Raw genomic sequence first — 10,429 nt, 5'->3', positions numbered from 1 at the left:
TGAAGAACAATTAGAGTTGTTTTTTATTAAATTTTCGTGTTATGATTGACATTGAAACTGAATGAATCAATATGTAAAACCAGATTACACTGATCTAATGAGATATTGAGAAAGATGATACTTTACAAAACAGTTTTTCTGTGGAAAAACTACACAGTGTGGAGAAAAAAACATAAATTTATCATTTTGCAAACTGCCTTGCTTTTGTTCTGTTTTTGTATTTAATCTGCTTAGCTACTACTTAAATTAGATTTCAGAGAACTCTGTAATTAAGAAGTGGAATATAATTCATCATTTGTAGAGATCACATCCATTAAGTATCTAAATAATAGAAGTTATTTATAACCGTCTTTTATCAAAACCTTAGAGAGTTTTAACCATTAATCAGTAACAATGCAGGGATGTCAAAGTATAAAACTGAATCAGGTATAACAATATTCCAGTTTGACAAATATCAGGATATAACTGGCTGATATACATAATTCTGTCTCCTTACTTGCATGGTTACTTACCTCACTGATTAGAAGGAAATCTATTTCAGGTGGGTTTTAGTGTGAATAGTAACAAATTTGTATATTTAAAAGATATATGGAATAGTGCTACTCCCTCAAGAAAGGAAGTCTCAAATAAGAATGAATAATTTTTTGAAAAGTAATATTGCGGTAAATGAAGGTTTCGTTTCTTTGATTTCTATAAAATAATGAAGTTCACTAGACATCTTTTTGGTACGAATTGAGTCTGTATTGTTTATTTCAACTAGCATATTTTAAAAAGTGGGAATGAAAAGGTGTAACACACATATAAGTGCATTAAATTACTGAACAAAGTTTTGCATCCTGCTGACCTTTTTAGTGGTAAAGTAAGCTGAGGCACTGAGTCTATTTTGGTCTTTTCTGTTGAAGTCCACCTACACAGGCTCTAGAGGAATGAAGAATAGATAAGGGTTAAAAAAAAGCATCTGTTCTTTAATACCTTGACTCAGTCCAGACAGATTCAAGAGCTCTTCTCAAGAACTTGCAGAAGGCTCTTCTGTTTGTATCTGTGTTTTAAGTTACCTATGCTATTTTGAATTATTAGAAATTGCTCTCCAGGTTTGTGCAACAGTGAACTGGGTTGCAAGCATCAGCTTGTGGCCTTACTGCTTTGGGACCTGAACAGATGTCTTTGGACAGCACAGCACCCCACTGGGAAAAACATCCTCTCTCCAACCCTTGTTAACCTCCCAAACTGCTCCTGGGGCTCCCTGGGGATCTGCCCCCCCCGGTAGCTCCCACAGAGCGGCCTGAGGTGGGGAGCTGCATTACAGGGGTTGGCTGTGTGTGCACACAGCGAGGCTCAGAGGCTCAGCTGTAATTCTCATCCACAGGGCTGGCTCCCGTGCTGGGCACCATGGCCCTGGGAATCCACCTGCACCCTGGGATTTGGGACTGCAGGTGGAGGATGTGCAGCCAGGCAATGATGCCAGCCTCCATCCCAGGTGAAGCTTTGAATTTGGGCGGTGCTGCCCTGAATTCTAATTTGTTAGCCCAAAAGTAATAGCCACGCATCTGCATCCCATCCATCTTTTTGAGGAATATGAGTAACTGTTCAGCCCTGTTACATCTGAGATTGAACTGACTTGCAGACTGAAAGGCGTTGGTCATGCTGGATTGCAGGAAGGGAAGATTACTAAAAGAACAAGACAGTAACAGGGGAATGGTGGAAAATAATTTCACAGCCTACAAGGGTCCTATGGCTGAACCTGTACCGGAAATTAAGGCAGAACTGGGATAGTGACAATTTTGCTTATCCTGGGTTTGCAATTTACGGATTTATTTTTTCTTTTTCTGGGAAAGAGCTGATCTTTTCTTTCTGCTTTTGTTGTATGTGATTATGTATTTATTTTCCTCCTTAAAAGAGGCAGAAGAAAGTTTTTTTTTCTGTCTCACCCAGTTTTGGGTTAGGGGGAGATACAGTTAGGTGAAGATGTGCAGGAGGATATTTATGGAACCCTGCAATATTTGGGGATTGGGGAAAAGGTGAGAGATACCTCCCAGATTTTTTTTGTTCCATTTTTGTTTAAAGTGTGCTTTTCTGTTACTATAGCTACTGGCTGTGTCATGCTTACATACAGATGCTTTATCACTTTGTCTTTAGAAACTGACTGATTGCTGTTGCAAACCATCGAAGCCAGGAGTGGAGGGGATACAGATGTGTAGCAGGAGACTGGAAAAGCACAGAAGGACCTGAGTCCAGCATAGCAAGAGGCAAAAACAGATGTGGAGGATTGGTAAGAAGGCACACTTGCTAGGCTTGTAACAGAGAAAGCAGGAAAATACAGGAAAGAAGTAGGATACTGAAAAACCTGCGATGAGGTATGTACGCTTTATGTTACCAGAAAAATCGAGTAGCCTTGTTAACCCTCAGTTATCTCCTTCTGGGGACAAGTAGATAACCAAAATTTTAGATTCTCCTGCAAAGGAGTCTTTGAAAGAGGAACTGGGAGACCACCGGGAAGAGATTGCTCTGCCTGGCAAAAGCTTATTTAGGAAGAGGGCTGAGACCTTGGTGAGTTATAGATCTGCTGAGAAAATATGATCTCTGGAAAGACAGGGCAGAAGATGCTGAAATTGAATCTTGTTTGAGATTTGTGTGGGGATTGTTATTAAGGGATTTCCAGGGTGGGGTCTTGGGATCTTGCAAAGCAAACGAGGAACAAACTTCAGGAGGACCCTGGATACTGATTTCAGGGGTCTTTATTTTCTTTAGAAAAAATGTCTTAGTGAAGGTTACTGGAAATATGTGACATTCTGCCTGCCCTGAGTGTGGTATGTAGTTGTAAAAAAAAAAAAAAAAAAAAAAAAAGGCAAATATGGTAACGGCAGTTGCCAGAGGTGCTGGAAAAGGGTAATAGCAGTCATGGGCTATTACACAGGATAGCGGACTCAAAACTGGGGAAAAAAGCTTTGATGGGAATACAGAAGTGAGATATCTCATGTTGGGGAAAGGAGTAAAGTGCATAATCAGTGAGGAAACCTTAGAGAATTCAACAGTTCGATTTAAAATTTTAAAGCTTTTAGTCTTAAAGGTCACAGATCTCCATCTTTCAATTTGTCCCATTTCTTATAAAAGGATCTCCTCTTCATTCACAGGTGCCCATGGCTATGGGATGACATTGAGCCTATTTGTGTTCATAAACATGGAACTGACTTCAAGTGTCTGTTTTAAAACAAACCAAATGTTGATAGTCACAGGTACATAAAAACTGAAGAACTGAGGGTTTTCTCAGTGCTGTCAGGCCTACAGTGTCCTATGCCACAAAAAGTAAGAAAAAGACCCTCAACTGTTCATTATAAAAATCTTAGTTAAATTTCTGGAAATTATCCTGTAACTGACTTTGGCATGTAATTGTTTCTTTGTATTTTTTTCCCTTCTACAAATAACTTGAACACTGTGCCGCCATTTCACTATTTCCACTTGTGTTTAGAATGATAACACGTGCCATAACAAAATGATGACTACTTGTTATTTCGTTTAATCATCGATTACCAAATTTCTGTGTGACAGAAAATTGTAAATTACGTAGTCATTAGGAAATGGATTCATTAATTTTTGCTTTTGCATGTATTTTTGTGCATTTCAGGGGACAAGCCTAACGATTCCTGAAATATAAATCTTTGGGGCAACAGGATATACAGGCAACAGAGGTAATTGGATATACTCAGATATTAGCATCTAAAAGGTAGATCAGTAGGATGTCTTTAAAAATGAAGGAGATTTTTAAGGAAAATAGAATTGGTTTGGACATATCTTCTGGATTTCACAAAAGGTATTTTCAGCATGAACACACTTTTACAAACTGACAGTATTTTGGAAAAGAAAACTTTTAACTAAAGATAATTACCATTTTTTCTTACTCCTAGGAAAGTTCAGCATGTTTTGGAAGGAGAAGTTTGGATTTGTTATGCAGCACGATTGTTGCCTTCTCAATGTCATTTTCCCATCTGTCTTGCTCAGCAGTGTAACAGTCTCGGCTGATCCATGTGTGCAGCCATCAGTCAGATCATACTGCATAGTGATACAGTGAGCCTGAAAATTATTCTTGTACAATGTCTGCCATGCTCCATAACTTCCTCAAAGGAACTGTGGATACAATTTGAACTTGTTTATATTCTTTCCAGTGGCCAGGAAAATGAATAATTCCTTTTTCCATATTTGTAATTCCCTCAACAATAGATTTACCATTATTTAATCTTTCTTACTTTATGAGCTATATTTATCTTCTGGTACTCATAGAATTCTTTTGCCTGACACTAGTTCCAAGGAAATTTAGGGAAATGTCTCAATCCTGTGCAAGGAAAACAGGCTCTAAAAATCTTTGTCTAAAATTTGCCATCACTTTCCCCACAGCATAAATTGCACTGTGCACAAAATGCAAAAGATGTTTCATTTAATGTCAGTGCTTATAAAAAGATAAAACGCAGTCTATTAGTAACAATGGCTTTCCTGTTCCATTCAAGATTTATTTGGCACTGCAGGCAGTATGTATTAATCCTGTCCTGGAAAGTACTTAGGCTGGAAATGGGTGATATCTTGCAGATGGTTTGCCTAACTTCTGTACATGTCTTGTGACTCTTGCCACCCTTCCTTGTGTCTAGCTCTCCTGAGTTCTGTGGATTGTGTGGTTCAACTGAAAACATTCCAGATCAAGAATGAGCATGTGCTCTATATTTAGTCATGTCATCAGTAGTACCATTGTGCAAGTTGCTTATCTTTCTTAATTACATCAGGGATTGTCCTTCCTCTTCTTGTAAATAACAGAGATTTTAAAATTCAAATGGTTGCCATGTATTCTTCCTGTGAGCTAGACAGCCACTCAATAATGGTGCTCTTTAGTAGATGATGGTGACGCCAATGTGATGTCATCAGGTGATGACAATTTTTGATGTTCACCTATTTCTAAAAATCTTAACATTTTGAATCAACTTCTGTTTTCATAGAAACCTAGGCTAAAAGGGATCTTGTGAGATCATCTGTTCATAGCTCCTGATCTGAGAGTTTTGTCTGGACTAGCCTTTAGAAATTGGTGATGAAGGGAATACCATGACATTCCTACTTAGTCTCTTTTACTGCTAATTGCATTTGGGAAATTTTCTATGTAGTATCCATCTACAAATTTATCTTGGCATAAATCAAGCTGATTTCTACTCGCCTTGAAATGGATGAACATGGAATAAAATGGATTGGTATGTATTAAAAGCCAACAACTATATTTTTATTTTGAAAGAATACAAGAATGATCTTTTTGTCATCTTGTTTGCTTTCCCTACGCAGTAAGGTAATATTTGGTCTTTCGCCTGAATATTCTTAATTTGTCCTCTTCTTGTCAACAATTTTTGGACCTCAGACTTAAAAAAAAAAAAAAAAATCTGACTGTGTGTTTGATCTATTTCTTTACAGTGTTCTTTTATCCTACAGCATGACATTGGCTCTAGCTGTGCATGGCCATTTTTTGTTTTTCAAGTTATTGAAGTGTCCTGTTGATGTCACTAATATTTTTATTCTGCACTGAGGTACTGACATTAAGTAATCAATTACATATATTCTCTTTTTTTCTTCATAATTCCTTCCGAAGAGACCCTATCCAGAAGTGTCCTAAGTGTCTGAAGTCTACCATTTTTGTGGGTTCAAACTTGCAGCAATCGGGGACTTCAGAATGTCTTTGAGTTGCCTAGGGACAAGGGAATCCATTATTCTTATTGTGCTATTTTTGGAATCATTGATACTGTTTTCTTGAGACGACTTTTTCCCATGTTGTTTGAGAGTTCAACAGTGAAAGTCGTTTTCCCTAATTTGAACAAATACACCACATCTACTTAGTGAAGTTCCTCCATCAGCTGAAAAAGTGTTGCAGTTTTGGAGAAACAGCATCAGAAATTTTCCTGGAATGTGGATTTGCCTAATTTCTCCAAGATTCTCCAAGATCTCTTTCATATTTCCCTTGTTATCTGATTAACATATTCTTCTACCTATGTGAATCTGTGTTTTGACTTCTGGTCTCTTAGGCACTTGCCACTGCTGGATGGGAATCTCACAGCACAATCTTGAAGAATAATTCAGTTGCACAATCTATATCTGAGCAATCAGAAAAAGAATTGGGCAAACTGCTCCAAAATTGTCTTGCAAATTGATCTGTCCTACTGTGAAACCTTTTGTGATTTTAATTCTCAGCTGTTCTGAGCAGAGCTGGTAAATCATGCTAAAAGGCATATTAACACATTTCGCATTATGGCTTATGAGCATTCTTAACCATGTTTAATAATTCAGGTTCATTGCTCCTCAAACGCTCGGCCTCTGTCTGGCCTCACACCTTTTACAGGTTGTGCTTGTCCTTTAAAAGATGTACAGGCCTGATGAAAAAGTCCTAACTAGCAGGCTTTTCTATGCATTGTATCTCACTTTGGTTAAGTTTCCCGAAACAGCAGCAGCTTTTGACCTCTAAGACCATCAAATTCAATTATACTCAATTCTCAGGAAATAGATCATTAGAGTACACAGCAGCCTGAAATCCAGCTGTGATTCTGTAACCTCCTAGACACTGGATCTAATTGTGACTGATGGAAATTATACTCCAGGTTTCTTTGGTTGGAGATTCTTATATAGTGTCTCCAGTACTATTTCCAGATTCCTACTCTATGTTTTGTTGAAAAGTTATGGCATATGAAGGGTTGAAAAAGTGCAGGGAAACATGCAGACCTGAATGCGGCAGGGGGTAGTGGTGTGTGTAATAAAAGTGGAAAAAGAGGAAATGAGAAGATTTGGATGTTGGCACTAACAGGGTGAAGCTGAGTTGTAAGGGCAAGGGCTAAAAGAAAGGAAAGGGATGAGGTAGAAAGGATGTTCGTGTTCAGTTGTTTGATTTTATTCCAGAAATAGCAAAGTGTAGATACATATTTTGGCATACTTTAAAATATATCGCTGTTCTCCCAAGGCAGAAGAAACTTAACGGAGTCATCCAACTAAGTTCTACCAGGGGATGCAGACAGAGCAAGCAACACTAATAATGCATTCATATAAAGCTGCCAAATGTGGGTTCCAACTTGCAGTATTCGGGGACTCCAGCATGTCTCCTTGAATTGCCTAGTTATCAACAAAGGGAGCCTTGAATCTTCTAGCTTTTATTAGACCCTTAATCTTGTCAAATGGTGTATTTCACTTCCTTTAGCTGGGTTCCTGATATTGTGGCCTGCAACTCCTAATTTAACCCCAAATAGCTTCTTCCAGATAGTGCCTCTAGAGACCAATGAATGATGTGTAACAGAAAATAAAAGTGGCTGAGATCAGCCAGGGAGGACTGGAACCAGAGCTTGAGAACCAGCTGTATGCAGAAAAAAAATAAATCAAAAGAATCTGGTAATCTTACTAATGAATGATGCCTGGAGGCATTCTTCCTGCAGGGCTCTAAATCACAAACCTACCTGCTGATGAGCCCAATGCAAGCCAGCTTGTGAACTTTTATGAATTTAGAGTAAGTTTTCATCTTGATCTTACTTTTAGAATAGAGCTCTGTGAGTTACTGTAATAAAACATGCTTTTTCAATAATGCATTTATCTGAAATTAACAGGCACCATGATGCATAAACTCAAGATCTGGTCATGTGACAAGGGTGAGAAATTGAAACAGGGATCTTCTCATTTGATGTAAGGAAAGCTTTTTCACCACAAGAACATGGGAATGAGTTGCTAAGAGAGGCTGTGGAATTTCTGTCCTTGGAGGTTTTTAGATCCTACCTAGACAAATGCCTGAGCCACCTGGTCTAAATTCAGTGCTGACCCTGAAGGAGGTTGCATCAGATGACCACTGCCTTTCATTGCAAGAACTGAAATAGGAGCTGGGTTCAAAACAAACAAAAGGTGGTGATTCTTCACACATAGTTCAGGTAAGATCAGCACTTTGCTGCTGGCTGTTTTGGATGATAGAAGTTATGTGGGCTCTAGTCTGGACAGATCCATTAGGAGTTACATATGGAAGCAACATCTTGCCAGCACAAGCACTAGGTGTAGATACTAGAGTTAAGGGAAGAAGGGAAGAAACTGGGGAGTTGCATATGATTGTCTGGCTCTTGCACTCTTTTCTGGCACCTACTCTTGTTGAGATCTGAGACAGAACACTAGGGTAAACAGACATTTAGTTTGACCCAGTACAGATGCTTTTAGGACCCGAGATCCACAACACAATAATCTTTATTCAATTGAGTTACTATTCACCACAAGTGGAGAAGCCTATCTTGTCACACTGGTCTAGTGGCCAAAGCGTGGTGCAGTTACAGGCTAACTTCAATGAGTTCATGCAGCTGACACAGCATGAAACACTTGCTTCAGAGCATCAAGGTAAATTAATCTCTTCAGAGCAAGAGTTTGTCTTATGTCTTCTGCACAGATCTAAACATGCAATGACACTAAGCAACTTGTATTTGATTTGCTCTGTAACTGCATGAGAACTGACCTTATTGAGGGTTCTGTGATAACTCACATCTAATCAAAACATTATCAGAGTGACTCAAAGTGTTAGGGTTTCAAAGAAAAGCAGCACAGAAGTTTTAGTTTTAGAAGTTTTAATCAAAATTTTGATTTAGGATAAAGGACTGGAAGACACTCTCTCCTGCTTTTTAGTTGTGGATTAACTAAAATTCTGTGAATTGTTGGAAGATGACAATATTGAGGAAGAATTTTTGATGGTGCAGTGCAGGGAAATTAGTCTATAGAAATCAGCAATAGCTCTGCAGGTGTAAGACTCTGCTAGGCTTTCACAAAACCCCCACCAAACTCTTGATTTCAAGCCTATGCTTTCTCATGTGCAACCAAAATCAAACCACTTTCCAACATCTAGCATGTAACATGTCCCACAGTAATGACTATTCTTGGTCTAGTATAGCATCATCTCCAACAGCAGCCAAGCTGGGAGCCCCACACAATGCCATCCTGAGGCACCATACCTGCATGTTGTCTGCTATCAAATAGAGCAAAGTCCCCCCCTCTTCTCATTGCTCCTGCTTGCCTTGCCTCCTACTTTCTTCTGATGATGTCTCTGGGTTATTTAGAAGAAAAAGCACACATGTGTTATTCTCCCTGTGCACTCCCCCTTTTACATCCTCCCTACTGCATGGGTTCTCCCTCCTCCCCGCAGCCATGCCCTCAGTTCTCCTGTTTTCGTTTACTCACCTGCCCCTAGTCAAGCCCACCTGCCCTTTCCCACCCCTCTTTGCAGCCTGTCTTTCCCCCAGTTAACACTCTCCTTCTCTCTGGAGCTAGTGAACAGCCCTTTTCCTGGCTTTTTGATCCTTCTCTCTCCCCAGTACCAGAACAGCAAACCCCCCCCAGAGCCATGCTTGGCTCTACCACTGCTGACTGTGGGGCTGCTGGCTCTACCACCACCTCGTTGAGAGAGGTGGGTGCAGATTTCCTCACCCTGAGCCCCCCTTGGCTTTCTCAGTCCCCCTCTTCAGCAGCAGTTATTGTCCTGCCGAGGCAATGCTGCATACCCGGGGCCACCATTGCTCTGCTGGCTGGCACGAAGGGCCAGAGGAAGACGTGTACGGGCCCTGCTGTGTGGCCGCCCTGCCACAGCACCCTCTTGCCTGTCCCAGCTGTTCTGTCCCTAAACCATACTGTCCACCGACGGCAGCTTTGCCTGGAGCACTTGACTCCGTCCTCAGCTCTAGCTTCCCCCTGCACCGGCAGCGATCTTGATGTCACAGGTCTAAGCTGGGAGGGCATAATGCGTAGCTTAAGTTCCCCGAGCAGGCTCTCTCGTGTTACCGCTGCCTCCTTTTCTAGGTCATTGAGGAATATGGGGATTGGCCCAGGTCCCTGGCGATATGGTGACAGCTCTACTTTGTCAACTGGCTGTTATTGACTCTCTGCTATCTTTTCACCTTGCAGCGATCGCCCCTTGTACCCGAGGTTCAAAGACCCCACGGCCTTTCCCTCCTCACCTTCCACCCGGGTGGGAGCGCCCCCGGCACGGTGGGAGTCAGGCGCTGTCACACCCGCGCTCCTCCCTCCCTGACACCTCCGGGCGGCCGCGGGGGTCCCGGCCTGGAGCGGGAGCTGCTCGGACTCTCCTTGAGCGGGGAGCGCCTCTGGGGACGCCCCGTCCCCCGCGGTACGCTGCTGGCTCCCGAGGCGTCCCGCCGCCAGGGGACGGGGCCGCCGGCCCACGCGGGACCTGGCGTGAGGGGGCGGGCGCGGGGCGGACAAAGGCGGCCGGCGCCACCGGGGGCTGCCGCCGCCTCCCCCCGCGGCCGGCGCTGCCTCCCGAGGGGCGGGAGGGGTCGCCCCTCGCCCGGGCGCGGCGCCGCCGGCGGCCGCGGGGGCGCTGCCGAGCAGAGCCGGGCGCTGGGCGCCGAGCGCCGGCCGCCCGCCCGTCCGCACCCCCTCCCCGGCCGGC

General features: G+C 42.2%; 1 long non-coding RNA gene across 1 annotated transcript; it reads left to right on the top strand.

The window, feature by feature from the left end:
* Positions 1-2,992: 2,992 nt before the first annotated feature.
* On the top strand, positions 2,993-5,064 carry LOC141950268 (uncharacterized). Its single transcript, XR_012630975.1, has 3 exons — positions 2,993-3,303; positions 3,623-3,686; positions 3,903-5,064. It is a non-coding gene; the product is annotated as an uncharacterized LOC141950268 (long non-coding RNA).
* The last annotated feature ends 5,365 nt before the right edge of the window (positions 5,065-10,429 follow it).

This window comes from Strix uralensis, chromosome 15, assembly GCF_047716275.1.
Source record: "Strix uralensis isolate ZFMK-TIS-50842 chromosome 15, bStrUra1, whole genome shotgun sequence".
Taxonomy (NCBI): domain Eukaryota; kingdom Metazoa; phylum Chordata; class Aves; order Strigiformes; family Strigidae; genus Strix; species Strix uralensis.
This window is presented reverse-complemented; position numbering and strand designations above follow the sequence as displayed.